The sequence below is a fragment of the Quercus lobata genome, chromosome 9 (genome assembly GCF_001633185.2).
Source record: "Quercus lobata isolate SW786 chromosome 9, ValleyOak3.0 Primary Assembly, whole genome shotgun sequence".
Classification (NCBI taxonomy): domain Eukaryota; kingdom Viridiplantae; phylum Streptophyta; class Magnoliopsida; order Fagales; family Fagaceae; genus Quercus; species Quercus lobata.
The window spans coordinates 30,600,771-30,620,827 of NC_044912.1; the positions used below are offsets into that span (position 1 = coordinate 30,600,771).

General features: G+C 34.9%; 1 pseudogene; it reads right to left on the bottom strand.

Moving 5' to 3' along the window:
- Window positions 1-2,606: 2,606 nt before the first annotated feature.
- LOC115961555 lies at window positions 2,607-11,207 on the bottom strand (annotated as a pseudogene).
- Between the last annotated feature and the right edge of the window lie 8,850 nt (window positions 11,208-20,057).

The window sequence follows — 20,057 nt, forward strand, 5'->3', positions numbered from 1 at the left end:
AAAAAAATTAAAAAAAAAAAAAAAAAAAAAAAAAAGATTACACATTCCAGTTCCTTAAACACACACACCAAATTTTATATTAATAGAGTCTATTTACTCATCGATTCCATAGTTGTCAAAACGTGAATTGTATCGTGAATCGATTTTTAATTTTTTCATATTGTGCATCATATCGTATTGTGTATCGTAAGATATACAAAAACTTAATAAAATTTATAAAAAATTATAAATATACATATATAAAGGGTATATTCATTATGAATTTTGAATATATTCAACTAATGACTAATTTATTCATCACTTATGTAATAATATTTAACAAGCTAACTAAATAAATCAAATTAGTATGTGTTCATAACATACACATTCAAATTACTTAAATTCAAAAGTGATAATATATTACAAATAACCCAAAAATAATAATTTATTTTCACCATATTCATCAAATTGCCTAATCAATCTCATCTAAGTCAACGCTATCATCATGTTTATAATTTTGCAAATTTATTTCTTCATTAAAATTTTCTTCATCATCATTCGTCATTAACATTTACTATCACTTCTTGTTCTTTTTATTTTAATAATTTTTCTATAAATTTTTTTTTTTTTGGCATTCTAGTTTCTTGGACTTGTAACAATAATGATAAAAATAAATAAATTTTTAAATATTAATGTGAAAGGTAAGTGTGTACAGTGTAGTCCAATTGTAAGAGAGAGGGGAAAAAAATTTATGAATATGTTATTTTAGTAGATTAAATTAAGTAAACTAATCATTTTTTACTAAAAACAAGTCCAACAACTTGTTAAATTCAAATAAAAGTACAAATTTTAACAAAAAATCTCATTTTAAAGCATTTATCTATGTATCGTACGATACGTATGATTTTACGATACGATACGATTCATACGATACGCACACTATACTGTACGATTCATGAGCACTTACAATACACCGATACAAAACGAAACTTTTTCCACACAATACGTATCGCGTATCGTACGATACTAACAACTATAATCAATTCTATAAAATCATGTATTAAATATAATTTTAAATAAAAATAAAAATAAAAATAAATCAAACTTAAACTTTTAATAAATGGGATAGTCATTGATTTCTAATAATTTTGTAAATTTGAACCGACGACATATGGAGTTACGGAGAAAATGTGATCCAGTATAAATTTTATTTACAACTATAATTTTCATGAAAAATTCCTATTAATTTGGTTGTTTTGGTGAAATTGAGCATGCCAAAAAGTATATTCCTCCTTTTCTTGTATTTAAGCACAAATACACTCTCAAAATGTATAATGTTTCACTTAAATTATCTTGTAATCTCATGCATATGCATTAATACAATTAAAAATAAACTAAATTAAATGTATAATAAAATTCCTACATAAGTTAAATTCCTAAAGTATATTATATTTAGGTTCTGATAAAAGTCTATGAAAAATTCTTCTATTTGGTTTTTGATTATTGTGATTGCCTTAATTTATTAGTTCCAAATAGTCTACTGGTCTGATGATAAAGAGCAATCATCATAAAACGGATGTCATAAGTTGAAATTTTATCATATCTATAAAAAAATATAAAAAATATTTTTAAGGTTTATTTTTAAGTTATTATTTCTCATTGTTATTTTACCATATGCACTATGCCCTGTAGCATTAGAGCACTAGTTTTCAGTTTTAGTTTTCAGTTTTACGTCATTTGAGTATCTCTTGAGTATCCATTGGTAACCATTTTGCTCAATCATATAGTTTATATTCGTTGGCTTGGTATCAAGTTAACATATTCATATAATTTTTATTTTACTTTTATTTCTTGTAAATTATGTATTTAGGTTAAAATTAAAGTTCCTTGACCCAAACCAAGTACAAAAAATTTTATAAACTACAAGAGAAAAGTGTTATTAGTAGTGAACTCAGATGAAAACCAATAAAAATTTGCTACAACAGTAGTTTATAAAAAGGTTGTAAAATATATTGTAACAGGTAGTATGTTAATTAACTTCTACATTCCTTGTTTGACATGTCTCTTACATCCAAATGAAAATAAGAAAGAATGGAAGGATCTGAAACAACAGAGAAACCCCAAAAATAATGCCATACAAAAGTGCAATCACACCTCCACTTCTATCAAATAGTCAAATTGATTCTTGCTTATCAAGAGATATATATATATATATATATATATATCAATAACTCTAATATGGGTGAAAGAGGAAGGAACAAAATATTGGGAAATTTCAAAGGCACAACAAAGAAAAAGAAATGGATTAATGAGAGCTATGCTCAACCAAATGATAACATCCATTTAAAAATCAACACAAAAGACTTGATTAGGACCCCTACATTTCCACCATTAATACATATATAACAAGCCCTTAACATACAGCCTCTCCCATAATTAATACATTTCCAATAGTCAAGACTCAAAACACAACTCACAAAACAAACGCAAATTACTACACTTCCAAACAACTTAACAACTTCCAACTTTATGAGATGAATACTTATTTCGAAATTACATAGATCATTATAGTACCATATCAAATGCAATTATCAATTAATACCAATATATCATGGAGGACTAAGTAATTATCTCCCATCTTCCACAGATTTCAATACTTGGTCTTTGATGCTGTCATTCTCAACAGTTGTGCTAGTAGAACAACCAATGTTTCCCAATGAATGTTTTTCCATAATTCTCAATCTCTCTAGCTCCGCCGCCACCTCTTTCATAGAAGGCCTATCCTCCCCTCTCAAACTTAGGCACCCTTTTGCAAGATTAGCAACTTCTTTCAGTTGCTCAATGTTAACCTCATTGACAATGTGATCTTCAAGAATTTGAAGTAGACGATCCTCTTTTATGGCAGAAACAAATGATATTGATAGATTTCTATCAATAGAGCCTATCAAAAGAGAGTGCCTTTTTACCTATCAACAACTCTGCCATAACAACACCAAAGCTATATACATCACTTTTTTCTGTTAGTTGGCTAGTTTGCATGTATTCTGGATCCAAGTACCCCCAAGTTCCTTGCACCAAAGTGTTCAATTGCGTTTGATCAAGAGGAACTAGCCTTGAAGCTCCGAAGTCAGCCACTTTTGCTGCGTAGTTATCATCCAATAAAATATTTGTAGTTTTCACATCTCTATGTATAATTGGCATAGAAGCTGATGAATGCAAGTATGCAAGTGCTCCTGCAGTTTCTGTTGCAATTTTCAAACGTTTTTCCCATGAAAGTAAGGATGATAGGCTTTTATCATGAATGTGGTTAGAAAGAGTCCCATTTGTGATGAATTCATAAACTAGTAAGGGAACTTCTGTTTCCAAACAACAACCAAATAGCTTAACCACGTTCCTATGATTAATTTGGATAAGCACAATCATTTCATTTATGAATTGCTCGATTTGGCTCTGATCCCCAATTTTGGACTTCTTAATGGCAACCATTGTGTTATCTGATAATACTCCTTTATACACAGTTCCAAAACCTCCTTGACCAAGGACTCTACTTTCATTGTAGTTGTTGGTAGCTTTTTTGAGCTCTTCTGTGGTAAAGATTTTGGTTGTCTCAACAAACATTTGGTGATTAGAGAGTTGTTGTTTTAATAGTAAGCCACCATTTTGTTGGAAGAATTTTTCCTTGAGTTTGATGAGCTTTCTTCTTTTCAATCCCCAATATATCCAATAATATCCCAGAAGCAGTACTAAGAGGCTAAAAAGGCCTGCACACATTCAAACATGCATTTTCACCAAGTACAACGTTTTAAATTTATACTTTTGTTAATACTATTGCCTGCAAACATAGTAAAAGTCTAAAATATTTATCAAACATATCGTATGAAGATGATTCGACCAAGTTCATTTATAGCGTAGGTGGTGGCTGCCACATAAATATATATCTCCTACGTGTGGCTCTAAAATCCTGCTCATGTCAAATTATATCAAAACTAAAAATATGGACAGTTAAAAGAGACTGGTGAACCAAGTTTTGAATTGACATCCTTTTTTAAAACCACAATGTTCCTTTCTAAGTTTTTTTTTTTTTTTTGAGGGAAAGCAAACCTAGCTAAGGATCGTAAGAAGTAGACTCCTAAGTTTTAGGTGTAGACGCTTTAGGTTTAGATCTTTTGCGATAGAAGTCCTAACCAAAAAAAGTTTTAAGGTTTGTTTGGTTGAGAGGACAACAAAAATTTATTTTCTCTTATTTGTGTTTGATTAGGAGGGTGAAAAAGTGAAAGAATAGAAAATATAATTTATATAAATTGACTAATATGCCCTTATTAAAAATTTATCTAGTTAAAAAAACAACCAATAAAAAAAAGTCACATCAGGTTTATTAAAACAAAGATCATGCCAAAAAAAAACTGAACCAAGAAAACAATCATGCCCAATTAAAAAACAAAAATGCAAAACAACCACACCCCCCCCCAAAAAAAAAAAAAGAATTGGAGATAAAAGAAAGCAAGATTGCAGTTAGAAACAAAAGCCACACCTGGTGTCACACTGTCAACTGGGAGACTGTTACGCTCCCCAAAGAGGCTGGAGGCTTGGGTATGTCCTCTACCCGTCATAGAAACAAAGCTATCCTCATGAACCAGGCCTAGCGCCTCCATTCTAATACCACAACGCTCTGGGCCAGGGTCCTAAAAGCAAAAATATTTTCCTCATGCCACTGTTTACCAGTCCCCGAACGTCAAGAGGCTCTCACATTTGGACCGCTATCTCTCTTGGGGTAGAGCTTCTTCTTGAAGGCATGAGATGGATGATAGGAGATGGTAGGTCTATACGAGTTTGGCAAGACCATTGGCTTCCCAATGGATCCCTGTGGAACTATATTGAAGGTCCTCTCCTCCCCCAGGAGGATAACCGCCGTGTCAACTCTCTTAGGTCAAACCAGGAATGGTCTTTCGACTCTCTAAATCTTCCCCTCCCCACCCATATCCATGACCTTATTCAAGGAATTCCGGTGGCCCGTTTTGCTAGCCTTACTGACTCTTTTCTTTGACCCCACAATAAGGGCACGTGTTCCGTCAAATCCGCATCGAAATTCCTTTTTTAGTGCCATCAGGTCCCTTGGAACAAAGCCCTTTGGCAATGGATTTGGGTATCCCCTTGTCCCAAGAAGATCCAAATCTTTCTATGGAAAGCTATGCGGGACCGTCTCCCCACCAAAACATACCTCTCCTTTGGACGTTCATATATGGATACCAGCTGTCCTAGATGCCACTCACCTGAAACGACTATACACATTTTCTGGGACTGTCCTTGGGCAAAAGAGGCATGGCTCAAATCCCTAGGAATCCTGCCCTTGGCTTTCTTCCAGTTGCCTCTTCAAGACTGGCTGAGATATAATGCTACAGTAGATAGGACCTCCTTACCCCACCACCCCCCGTGGCAGGTCTATTTTCCATTCACATGTTGGAAACTTTGGCTAGCAAAAAAAAATAGAATATTTACAAACAAATCCCGATCCCAACATAGCCTAATCTACTCCTCAGTTCAAGCGGCGATCGAATTTCATTTCCTCGCCGGCACCACCAAGCGGCCCTTGAATCTAATTCCTCAGATTATCAGTTGGCAACCCCCCCCCCCCCTCTCTTCCCCTTTCTTAAACTCAATACTGACGATAGTGCCCTAAATAACCCAGGAATGGCCAGAGCAGGGGGTGTTCTTCGAGATCACCAAGGCCAATGGATTGCAAGATTCTCAATGCATGTGGGCCTCGCAACAAACAATTTGGCTGAGCTGGAGGCAATTAGACAAGGACTAGCAATGGCATGGAATATGGGAGTAAAGCGCCTTCAACTAGAATTAGATTCCAAAGTAGTCCTAAACTGGCTAACTATTTCAAATTTAAATTATCACACTAACATGATGCCCTTGATCTGTAATTGCAGGAACCTCTTAGAGCAGGAATGAAAAGTGCACATGCAACACGTGTACCGTGAGGCAAATGGTTGTGCGGATGCTCTAGCAAAGCGGGGGACCCATCTCCAAGACAGGATGACTATGTAATGTAAATGTCCCACTTTTGTTTATGTATTATATGTGAGGGACTTAACCGGCCTGGGGGAAACTCGGCTATGTAACCCCAGCACAGTTGTAGATGTTGTATGAACTCAGTCTTTTAAATAATACCTCCCGCTTTTCACAAAAAAAAAAACAAAAAAAAAAAAAAAAAAAAAAAAAAAAAAAACAAAAAACAAAAAACAAAAAAAAACCAAAAAAAAAAAACCAAAAGCCACACCCACATCCAGTTAAAAACAAAATTTTTAAAAGAAATAGGAAACGAAGGCAGGTACGGTAGGCTTGAATGGGCAATTTTGTCCAAAAAGTTTTGCCCATAACGTTTAAAATGATAGACAAAACTATAATGTTAATGCGCTTTGAAGCTCATATTCTGTTCAATAATAAATTGACAACTTGAGAGAGTGTTTTTTGATATGGAAAATGATATAAAAGAGGTTATAATAAAAGTGTTTTGTAACGACGTTATAATAAAATTAGAGTGTTTTGTATTTTCATACTTAAACAGTTAAACCTTAACCAAAAAAAAAAAACCCTAATTGGTGCAATTAATGGCTAACATTTCGTATCATTTTTCCTCTCTCCAAATTGAAAGACATTGAAAATAAGGAGTATAACGCTAAATCACTTTACCCTATAGCTCAAAATTTTAACATTAGCAAGTTCTTTTTCAAACGCACTGTCATTTGCTTCCATCTTTACTAACAGAGAAAAAGATAATAAATATTATAAAAAGAAAAAGAAATAGAAATAGAAATAGAAAAAGGATAACGATGATATTTCACCTGCAGACAACGTGAGTTACGTGACTAAACATATATGGCAATGGCATTCCAAAAAGGCCAAAATGAGCTTAAAACAAAGACTAAAAAAGGGTCGTGAAAAGTAGGACAAGTCTGCGTTTCTCTTTTGGTAGAGAAAGTTAAGTACAAATATATTAAATAATCGTGAATGCGTGACGTGCATCTGATAGGAAGAAAAAGTTAAAGTGCATGTCTACCTTTAATGTGCTTATCAGAACTATTACTCCAATTCTTTAATTATTATTTGTGTTAATTTTGTAGTTGAAATTAATTTCAGAACTAAATCAATCTTATCTTTAATTATAACAACTTATACTTTAAATGTATAGAAAGATGAAATTAAGGACATGTTTGGTAGACTGTAATAGAAACTGTAATGTAATAGATATTCCTATAGTTTAGTTATTTAATAGTTGGTTTATGTTTTTATTACAAAAAATAATTATTTCTTATGAATAGCTATTCTTTAAAATAAAGATTAATTATTTTTCTCTAAAAGGGTTATAATAGCTATTCTTTGGGGCCGTTTGGATTGAACTTATTGTTGCTGAAACTGAAAACACTGTAGCAAAATAATTTTTAAACGTGTGAAAAGTGCCGTGGGACCCATTTTTAATATTTTTAATACATGAACAGTGCTGCTACAGTATGTAAACAGTACTGCTACAGTGTACAAACAGTAATTTGTCTCTATACAGTAAATTTGCTGTTCATGCGTTGAAAAAAACAAAAAGGACGGAAACGTGAAAATAAAAATGTGAACGTTGGTTTTAGCTGAAACCAAATGCTCACTTTATTAGATGTAATAATTCTAAACATTAATATATTTTCAAATAAAAAAAATTTCCATATCCACCTAAAAATTATGGAAATAAAAAATCAACAAAAAATAACTAATCTCTCTAAAATTTAAAAAATATTATTTTCTAGAAAATATAATTATATGAATAAGATATTTCCTAAAATAGACCTTAATTTTTATTCTAATGTTACAACTCACAATCAAACTAATGAATAGGTTTAGTTATTCCATAATAACACATTTTATTCTAATAATAAAAATTTGCATTCCTGTTATAATCTACATTCATCTACATTCAATGCATCCAATGTGCCCTGAATGAATTTTATAGCATCAAAGTAAATATTAATAGCGTTAAAGCTCAAACTTCCAAGTTTAGTTTGCCTAATTTTTTTATTTTAAAGGTAGTATTCTAAGCTTAGTGAACAATCTCTAAGCATTTGTTTAGTTGGAAGTGTGAAAAAGTGGAAAGAGGGAAGAAATTTTACACTCCGTTTGTTTCAATGAAAAATTTCGTGTAAAAATAGTTTTTCATATTTTCTAATATTTGGCAATATCAAAAAAATAAAAAAATCAAAAAAAAAGTATCTTTAGTCACAAAAATAATATGGCTTATTTTTAGAAATTAATTTCTATTAAATTAAAAAAAAAAAAAACAACTTTATCTCACAACAAGTTAAACAAAGAAAGTTATAAAATTATTTTTCAACTCATTTAAGTCATTGACTCATTTTCTAAAAAACATTTTTGCCTAAAAAATTAGACTATGCCTAGCTAGAGATGGAAAAGTAGAGAAATAAAAAAATAAAAAAAAATTTGTTTGGTTGAGAAAAAAAAGAGAATAGAGAATAAAACTAATATAAATTTATCATCATATTCCTATTAGATTAAAAAAAATAACACTTTATTTTTATTTTAAAACAAATAATGTATGAATGGAAACTTTACAATTCAAGAGCCCAAAACTATTATAATAATAACCCAAAACAGGTGTCAGGTGAGAAAAGAAACAGATGAGCACCCAAAAAAAAAATAATAATAATAATAATAATAATAATAATAAAGAAGAAGAAGAAGGTAGGTGATACTCACACAACGTAACATTGAAAAAGACCCATACAAAAGAAGACTGAGACAACATTTAAAAAGGAGAAAGACCAACAGTGAAAGAAACGATAAGACCAACATTTGAAGCTGCTGGGGTAGTTTTGTCTGAAATATAAAAAGAGCAAAGCTCATTCTTTTTCTTGCTATTTTCTCTCCAATTTGGGGAGACTGAAATCTGGTAGGTTTTGTGAGAAAATGCTTGGACCAGACTATTTTTCCTTCCTAAAAATCCCACCAACACAGCACCCCAAAATTTATTTTCTTCTCACTTTTATCTCCCCATTTTCACCTCCTAAAATCCCTTCAACCAAAAGGACCTTAAGTGATTACTCCCATCACCATAATTGAAGTTTTAAATTGACAAAATTTAGGTATAAAATTAGTTATAATTTAGGGTTATAACCTTATCCAATATCTTTTCATTGAAAGTTAATTTTGAGTTTTGACAAATCTTTCATTAGATTATATTATCTTCTTTTTCTTCTTATATTCTTAATGCTTGTAAAATTTTTTAAAATTTTTAAAAATTAAAGATGAATAGTTATATCATCAATAAATTATTTAAATTGAAAATTTTTATAATTTAAAATTTTTCATAAATTATAAACATAAAGATCATATAACAGATAATATATCTGATTAACACAAAAATTGAAATGCTTATTAAGAGAGTAGAAACTTTGCAATTCAATAATTACATTTTTAAAATACATAGGTATTTTATTAAATAAAATTGTAACTTATAAAACTTAATTTACAACTAGTTTTATAGTTAAATTTTGTATCTTATAAGTTAGTGCTGATGGTTTTAGTAGGAAAATATTCTATGCAATGGGTGTATGCATGTATCTAGTATCTGCCCTCTCACACTAACACTAACTTATTATTGCACAGGATCTTGACCCGTGAGGAGAATCTAATGGCGCAAATACAGACATACAATAAATATACTCACCAACTCCGACGTAAATTGCGAGTGATGATTGGCCAGCTGATCGACCGGGGACACATACCCGTTCAGGTTCGTCCATATGGTATCCTTCAATGCACAAACAATCATAACTCCCGGGTTTATTAACACATTTTTGTTTGCTCGTGCAATTGTTGTTGTCTTTGACTTTACATTCATCAATATCTGTAGTGGAAAAGTTCATTTTAAAGTAAATAAGAACTAATTAATCCAAAAAATTAAAAACTGAAATCGAAAAAATATAATAAAAAAGCATTGACTGAAACGAAAATAAAAATATTACCTCTCAATAGTTATATTAGAGACTAAAATTGGTATACAACTTCTACATAGATCCACTGTTATTACTATTATTAAATCATAATCTATCAGTTTAAACAATTGTTAACAAAAATTGTGACAATTTTTATGTTACTAAAATAAGGCTACATATTATATTAGAAATTTGTCAAAAAAAATGTTTTATTATTCTTGAAAAAATTGTTGTAAATAAGTAGTAAGTAAATTGAATACCTTGGCAACCATGGTAGAGGTATGGGTTCCCACGGTAACCCTTCTTGCACTCGCAACGGTACCCAGACCCGTACGGGGGACTAACACATGTGCTATTCCCTCCACATATGTAATTCGATTTGTTCCGAGCAAGATCACACTTCTCACTACCAATTGTCCAATCAAGAACCACCGGAAGGGTTTTATTGTTTCCCAGAGTGGTAAGATAAGCTGAGGAGAAATTGAACTTGTCTTCTCGGATAATAAAGGCATAGCCGCATGGATTGAATTCCCAGACGTCTACATGGTTATATAAGCTATATGCTTCCACAGTAATATTTTTCAATCCTCCAGGAATATCCGTCTGGCAACACCCAACCCCAGAGCAAGACCCGTTGACTACATCACTTTTGCTTTCACATATTGAGCGACAAAAAGAATAGAACCGTTTATCGTTCCTGAAACCCTTAAGGTACGCATAACTGTCGCATCCAATGGACACTAACTTGTTTTTGGTGTGAGAAATGGTGAAAATCGGGTTAGTGAGACTTCGTTTCCGCATGGGTTTACTCAGACTCAGAGGTGTGCCTGTCGAGTTGTAACAGTCAATTTCGTTATCCATCATGATCTCAATCTGGCCTTCTTGAATGGAAATGTCTGTAACGAGGAAATCTGCAGTCCTTGTAACGAGGAAATCTCCAGTCATTGGTTGAGGTTTCTCCAACGAGTTGTCACAGAATATTGAAAATTTTGTAGATCCCTTGGTTTCCTCCAGGTAACAACCTTCAGTTAAGCCAAACGGATATGGAATTTGTAGGTCTCCACATCTGTCGGGGCAATTAGGCAGGGCTGAAGGAAATTGTGTATCTGTGGCTGCCACCATAACTGATGATATCACACCAGCCCAGGTGAGTTGCACAAGAATCCTATTGAAACCCATAGCACCACTATTTCTGAGGAGAATGTTTAATGTGTGGAGAACTTCATAGATGCTGGACTTTTTAAAAGCAGACTGAAAGACCCAACAGTTTTTTTTTTTTTTTTTTTTTTTTTTTTTTTTTTTTTTTTTTTGTGAGAAACAGACCCAACAGTTATTGCATGTGTATTTGTGCCTACAACTTTACAGCTATAATTGTAAGAGCAAGTGTTGCATAAGGTACACTTTCATAAGGTCCCAGACAAGATAGAGTCTGACTAAGTTCAGGTACGTGTGTGGCTGAGAGTAAGCAAGAAAAAAAAATCTTATACAGTGACACCATTCAAATACGTCTTCTTCTTCTTTTTCTTTAAATGCAAGACTGCTGCTTAGACAAGACCTTGGAAGGACCCTGACTAAAGTACATTGGAGCTGCGTGGCTAGACATTGTAGGCTGCAGGGCTAGACAATCTGTGATGCAGGGCAGCCTAATAGATAATGCGGGGCAGTGCTTTGGGCAGTGCAAGGCAATATGATAGGATGAGTTGTTGTGACAAAGCGGAAACAGAGGCTTAGAATATTAGCATTAGAAAATTTTAATATTATTCTATTTTATTATTTTTTTTGACTGAGGAAGGTAGATTTTATTTTATCATTTTAAAACACCACTTTATGGTTATATCATATTATTTTATAATTTTTTTAACGTCTCAAAACTCTATTTTTATTAAAATATTATTTTTTAACATTTCTTTATTATTTCTTTCCAACCATTTTTAGTCTCAATTCCTACGCTTTCCAATAGCCATTTTTATTCCTCTCTCTCTCTCTCAACCTCTAGTATCGGTTCAACACACAACACACACACACCCATGATACACCGATCAACCTATCTAAATCCATCACCACATCCACACACACAAACACAAACATCAAACCAGCAACAAAGACACACACAAATACAAACCATTAACAGAGCCACACACAAAAACCATCAAACCAGTTGGAGCCAACAATGGCCACCACACCCACCACCCAAGTCACCAATCAGCAAACCCAAGCCATCGATCTGAAACCCATGCCGCCGATTTGAAACCCAAGCCACCAAACCAAAAAATCATCACTAGAGCAAGCCCATTCAAACCCATTCAAAAAAAATCATCACCGGAGCAAACCCATTGAAACCCACGCCGCCGATTTGAAACTCAGGCCACCGATCAAAAAAATCATCACCAGAGCAAACTCATTTAAAAAAAAAAATCATCACCAAAGCCACCAGAGCAAACCCGTTCAAAAAAATCATCACCGGAGCCACTGGAACAAACCCATTCAAAAAAAATCAACACTGGAGCAAACCCATTCAAAAAACATCATCACCGAAGCCACTGGAACAAACCCATTTAAAAAAAATCATCACTGGAGCAAACCCATTAAAAAAAAAAAATCATCACCAGAGCCACCGGAGCAAACCCATTCAAAAAAATGAGAGAGATGAGAAAGCAGATGAAGAGCAGAGATGAGAGAGCAGATGGAGAGCAGAGAAGGTAGAGAGAGAAGAGAACAGAAAAAATGAGAGAGATGAGAGACAGAAGAGAGAGAATCAGAGATAAAATATTAATTTTTTTTTTTTTACAATACTGCTACAGTGCAATTCTATCTTTAGAATTGCACTGTAGCAAGTATTGCAAAAAATCTGCAATACTTGCCTTTACAATTCTCTGATGCTGATGATTTTAAGGCTGCAAATGTCAAATTTCCCTTAGATATGGCATTAGCATTCTCCAATGCTAATGCTCTTATAACCAGTAGCTATAAGGTGTTGTATTATTGTGCTATTGTTGTATTGCATTAAGTGTTGTACTTAGTTAATTAAACTTGGTTAGTTAAGCTGTGCCGTGTTGTACCTAGTTATTTAGAATAGGATGAAAGCCACAATTCCGATTGTAGGCATTCATTGAAGAATAATACATGAAAATAGCTAATTCTTGAATTGCTAAAGGAGGTAGATTCCCTCGAAGAATCAATGGAGGCCTAGTTCCCTCAAAGAACTACTAAACTGAAAATCAATAGATTGGATTCTTAACATTCCGTATCAGAGCTGGTTCAATCATGGTGTAAGAAACAAGATACTCCTTGCTGAGTGAGACTGTTTCATCGGTTCAGCAGAGGTTGGATGATCATGCTTCTGCCATGGAAAGGATTTCTCGAAGGTTGGAAGCTTTAGACAACAATTTCAAGGGATTGCAAACTATGTTCGAAGAGAGACTACTAGCAATGCAACAACACGAAGGCTCTGTTCCTCAGCCAGGAAACAATCATGAAACAAAGGTGCGATCAAATCAAGCTCACCAAAGACCTGAGGTAGGTGTTCAATTTCCCTAAACCTATTAGATTGGAGTTTCCTAGGTTCAATGGAGGTGATCCTTCTGCTTGGATTTTTAGAGCTGAACAATTCTTTAGGTGTTATGAAATTCCTAGAGAAGAGAAGGTTTTGAATGCTTCTTATCACCTTAATGATGAGGCTTTATCTGGATTCAAGATTGTGAAAGGTCTTTGGATTCATGGGAAACATTTGTTAGGGCTATACAGGTCAGGTTTGGACCTTCTTCATATGATGATCCTATGGAAAATTTGACTAGGCTTAAACAGATTACTACTGTGGTTGTTTATAAAAGTCAATTTGAGATGTTGAGCAATAGGATCAAGAATCTACCTGAGTCTCATAAGCTTAGTTGCTTTTTAAGTGGATTAAAGGATGAGATAAGGTTGGCTGTGACAATGCAAAATCTAAGGACATTGAGTGCTGCTTTTGGGTTAGTCAAAATTCAAGAGGAATTTTTGCTCACTTGTAAGAAGGCTTATAAACCATTCCAAGAACCTAGCAAGACTAATTGGCAGGAATAATACCCAACAACTAGGCATGACAGTAAAGCTGAAGCTAAGGTGCCAATACAAAAAATCACATCAGCCCAAATGGAAGAGAGAAGAAAGAAAGGCTTGTGTTATTATTGTGATGAAAAATGGCAACCCAAACACAAGTGGAAAGGACTCAAACTATTCATGATTGATGAAGTTCAAGAAGTGTGTCAAGTGGAAGTTAGGGATGAGGAATTAACTATAGAATTGCAGTTGAACCAAGCTAATATTACCCTATATGCATTATTGAGCAGTCCTTCCCCGGGTACCACGAGGATATTGGGTCAAATTAGGGGACATTGGGTGGTGATTCTTTTGGATATTGGGAGCTCCCATAATTTTCTTGATGCTGTTTTGGTTAGAACTTTGAAGCTGGTTGTGGACACTACCAGAATTTTGGAGGTGAAGGTAGCTAATGGATATGTGATTAGAACTAAAAAGGAATGTAAGGATCTACTACTTAAAATGCAAGGTAGTGAATTTATAATGAATTTGCATGTGTTGTCTCTAGGGGGCTGTGATGTGGTGCTGGGAACTCAATGGCTTTGCACTCTTGGCCTTATTAGTTGGGATTTCAAGCAGCTAAAGATGGGGTTCATGTACCAGGATAAACAAATATGGTTGCAAGGCATTAAACCTATGGGTTCCTTAATTCAGGCTGCAAATGAATTTCTTAAACAGCCAATCACTAAAGGGTTGTTATTGCAGATTGTGTCTACTAAGGTGGCTGACAAATCCAAGGCTTCAGAGGTTTCCACAGAAGTGTTGTCCTTGCTTAAAGAGTATGCTACTATTTTTAAGGAACCAAAAGGCTTACCTTCTTGTAGAGGGCATGAGCATCAAATTCTCTTCAAACCAAGTACTTAACAAACTTGTCAAAGACCCTACAGGTATCCATATTATCAAAAGACTGAAATTGAAACTATTGTTAAGGATTTGCTTGAGTCTTGTTCAATTAGAAATAGCCAAAGTCCTTTTGCCTCACCATTGTTGTTAGTAAGGAAGGCAGATGGTAGTTGGAGGATGTGTGTGGACTATAGGGCTTTTAACAATGATACTGTCAAGGATAAGTTTCCCATTCCTGTGGTGGATGAGCTCCTTGATGAACTAAGTGGTGCTTGGGTGTTCTTAAAGTTGGATTTGAGGTCTAGCTATCACCATATTAGAATAAAGGAAGAGGATGTGGAGAAAACAGCCTTTAGGACTCATAAGGGCCATTATGAGTATTTGGTCATGCCCTTTGGGTTAACTAATGCTCCTTCTACATTTCAATCTCTCATGAATGATATGTTCAAGCCTTACCTCAGGAAGTTTGTCCTTTATTTTTTGATGATATTCTAGTCTATAGTGGGGACATGGCTTCTCATGTTTTGCATCTCAGATCAGTCTTGCAAGTGCTGCTGATCATAAACTATTTGCCAAGAGAATAAATGCACATTTGCTTGCTCTGAAGTTGAGTGTTTGAGGCATGTCATCTCAGGCCATGGAGTGAAGACAGATCCTAAGAAGACTCCAGCTATGCTAGACTAGCCTATTCCCAAGATTGTGAAAGCTTTGAGGGGATTCCTAGGATTAACAGGCTACTACAGGAAATTCATAAAAGGGTATGGGTCCATTACTGCCCCATTGACTGACCTTTGTAGGAAGGATGCCTTTGAGTGGACTGAACAAGCTAACCAAGCATTTCAAAATCTTAAACAAGCTATTTCTCAATCCCCTGTCCTTGCCTTACTTGATTTTTTTCAGCCCTTTGTAATGGAGTGTGATGCTTTTGGTTTTGGAATTAGGGCTGTGTTGATGTAGCAAGGAAGGCCCATTACTTTTTACAGCCAACCTTTGAAAGGTAACAGTGCTCTCATTTATCTATATATGAGAAGGAGTTATTGGCCCTTGTTACAACAGTAAGAAATTGGAGACCCTATTTGTTTGGGAAGGCCTTTGTGATCAAAACTGATCCTAAAAGCCTGAAGTACCTACTAGAGCAAAGAATTGGCACTCCGATGCAGCAAAGATGGATAACTAAGCTCCTTGGTTACTCCTTTCTCATTGACTATAAGAAAGGAAAGGAAAATGTAGTAGCTAATGCATTATCCAGACAAGGTGAGAAGGATCACTCTAATTCAGATTCTGTTTTGCTCAATCAAGTAGACTTGGTAGAATCTGATGACTTTTCAGCCTCTGAGCTGGTTCATTGTGATCATTCAGACTTTAGTTTTTTTTGTTTGGACAGTCTTAGTAGCTTATTTCTCATTTCTTTTCCTCATCCAACTTGGCTTGAGGAATTGAAAGCTAGCTATACCATTGATGTGGAGGTGCAAGAAATCCTACAAACACTCCATTCTAATCCGGCTGCTGTTGGCAAGTTTAGTATGCAAAATGGACTTTTGTTATAAAGGTAGACTTTACTTGGGCTCTATTTGTGGTCTGAAGCCTAAGGTGATAAGTTTAGTGCATGATAGTCCATTAGGTGGACATTGTGGTTATTTGAAGAGCTTTCACGGAGCTAAAAGGGACTAGTTTTGGAAGGGGATAAAGAAGGACTTGAAGGAGTATATTAAAGGCTATGAGATGTGTCAAAGGATTAAACATGAGACATGTAAACCAACTGGACTATTACAGCCCTTAGAGATTCCTCATACACCTTGGTCTTCCATTAGGATGGATTTTGTGGAAGGGTTACCTAAGTCCTTAAGGCATGATGTGGTGATGGTGGTAGTGGACAGACTTACCAACTATGTCCATTTTATCCCATTGTCTCATCCTTATATAGCAGTTAAAGTGGCTTCTTTATTCATGACTCACATTTTCAAGTTACATGGGCTGCCTGCTTCTATAGTGAGTGATAGGGACCCAATGTTTACTTCAAGGTTTTGGGAGGAGCTGTTTAGATTGCAAGGAGTTGACTTTGCTATGTCCTCTGCCTATCACCCTCAATCGGATGGGCAGACTGAGGTGGTTAACAGAAGTCTTAAGCAATATCTTAGAGCCTTTACTGGTGATAAGCCAAAATAGTAGGTAGAGTGGTTACCTTTGGCTGAATTCTGGTTTAATACTAACTATCACACTGCAACAAAGGTGACTCCCTTTGAAGCACTTTATGGTTTTCAACCCCCTAAATTGATGGATTACATATCGAGCCTCACTAAGGCTACTATTGTGGATGCTTTTTTATTAGCTAGGCAGCAGATTTTGGACCTTCTTAAGGGGAACTTAATAGCTACCTAAGACAGAATGAAGTTGTAGGCTAACAAACATAGGCAAGAAAGAAGTTTTAAGGTGGGTGATTGGGTGTTTCTTAGGTTGTAACCCTTTAAACAACACTCCCTTCGCTGGTCTAAGGTGGGGAAGCTGGCACCATTAGTCCTTTTCAGATTCTGTAGATGGTTAGATCAGTGGCAAACAAATTGCATTTGCCTTCCACTTCCAGTGTCCATCCTGTGTTCCATGTCTCTTGTTTGAAGGCTAAGATTGGCCAATCAGTTACTCCAATCCTAACACTTCTTCTAGTTGATGCTCAAGGCCATATCACTCCGGAACCAAAAGCTATTTTTCAGCAAAGGCAATGTCAGATCAGAAGGTACGAGGATGCTACTGAGGTTTTGGTTCACTGGGAGGGTTCTTCTCCAGCTAATGCCACTTGGGAACTTCTTCATAAACTGCAGGTTCAATACCCTCACCTTGTGGGCAAGGTGCTTTAAAGGGAGAGGTATTGTTAGGACCTTGACTAAAGTACATTGAAGCTGCATGGCTAGACAGTGTAAACTGCAGGGCTAGACAGTCCGTGATGCAGGGCAGCCTGATGGATAATGCAGGGCAGTGCGTTGGGCAGGATGAGCTATTGTGATAGAGTGGCAAGAGAGGCTTGTAACCAGTAGCTATAAGGTGTTGTACTGTTGTGCTATTGTTGTATTGCATTAAGTGTTGTACTTAGTTAAGCTTGGTTAGTTAAGTTGTGTTGTGTTGTACGTAGTTAGTTAGTGTTGTACCTAGTTAGTTAGAATAGGATATAAGCCACAATTCAGATTCTAAGCATTCATTGAAGAATAATACATGAAAATAGCTAATTCTTGAATTGCTATAGGAGGTAGATTCCCTCGAAGAATCAATGGAGGCCTAGTTCCCTCGAAGAACTACTAAACTGAAAATCAATAGATTGGATTCTTAACATTTGGTATTAGAGCTGTTGATCTTGAGACTAGCAATTGTGATAAAAGAAAACTTTTGAAAGAAATACAGCAAATGTTGGACAAAGCCTTAGAAGAAGTCAAGGATATTTCAAAGATGATGAAGGCCTTGGCTAAATCTAACGTGGCCATGAAGGAAGAACTTTCAAGAGTGCAAAAGGATCTTGAGAATATGTTCGAAGAAGAGTTACGGCACAAGTGACAAGTTTCAAGTAGTTGAATTAATAAAAACTACCTTTGATAGTGAAGATGCAAATGACAGTGAAGATGTGGCTGATCTTGAAGAGTTTCTTGATTTAAAGGAATTAGTGAGTTTTAATGGTCCATGCAAGGGTCCTATTGCGATTCAGGCTCAGGTTCACGACACACCTCAAACTCCAGTAGTTCCTAGCAACTTCAAAGGTGCAGATGAACCTTTAGTTATGCCAATTGGAGTGAAAAAGAATGTGCACCAATCTTTGAGTTCTATGGAAGAGGCAGATATGAGCATTGCAATCATGCCCTTCATCAATTCTCTGCACCACAACATTTACCTTATAGAGGATAAGGCATAATTGAACTTGGACATTCTTGTCAAAGTGGGGACAAATGTTCATGTACAGACAGATTATCTAGCTTGTTTTAGTGATTGTAAGTGCTTTGGTTGGTTTTGAAAATGTTGGAATGTTCTAATAAGGAACCAAAGAAACTATTATATGGTGTGGCTGCCAATGAGATCAATTGGTCATGGGTTTAGACCACTTGGTGGGATCACATGAAATCACTTAATTTGCCCATTGAAGGCGCAGGTGATATGGGGCAAGGATCTCATGGTAAGGTTACCATCTTGCCAACATTAGTGATTAGCAATCAAGAAAAACAAAAGGAGCTTACACATTGGTGCAAACATTACAATGGCATCCTTAACCTTAATGTGGATGAGAGGCCTCTATATCATATTTTTAGTGCATTTAGTGTCAACCATATTAACCATGATGCTTTTGGGGAACCTGATGCGGCTATGAAGGTAATGTATGGCCAATATCTTCATAACCATCAATTTACGGTGTCCTATGCCTACAAGATGTCATTGAAGTATTGGTTTTATGGTAGGTCACCTCTCATGAAGGTGTTACTCAATAACAACACCTTGTGGGCAAGGTGTTTCCAAAGGGAGGGAAATGTTAGGAATGTCATAAGTATATGGATAATAATTGTTGTATTGAGATTTAGTTAGTTAGTTAGTTATAATTCCAAGCATGTTAATAACATTTAGCACATGTTGGAATTATTAATGCACATGGGGAATAATAGAACCAATAGGATGAGGCCATATGGGCCAATGAGATTAGAGTTAGTTTCCTATAAATACATGATTTTAATTTAACATGAGATATGAATGGAAGTATAAACCAATTTCTTAGTGTATTAGTGCATTAGGACTGACATAGGCTAACATTTTTTAATTTTTGAAAGGCGCAATCTTTTTTGGCTTCTTTTGTCAATTCTCCAAACCTTCCCCAATTTCAAAGCTCTCTCTAAATTCTGAATATGTGTGAGTTATGTTGGGATTCAAATCTTCTCTCACGGTATGACAATGGAAAAGGGAAATAGAAGAGATTGTTTGTTTTTAGACCTCTTAAAACACAATTGGATTAACCTAGTTAATTAGCTAAGTGATTATTTAGTTCAAATTTCAGATCTAGGTTAACACAATCATATAATCATATCAATGTAAAGTGCAGAATATAAAGAATACAAAGATATGATGACCTAGGAAACCACACTAGTAAAAACCATACAAAGATACAAAGATTTAACCTAACTATCCTCAAGATAAACT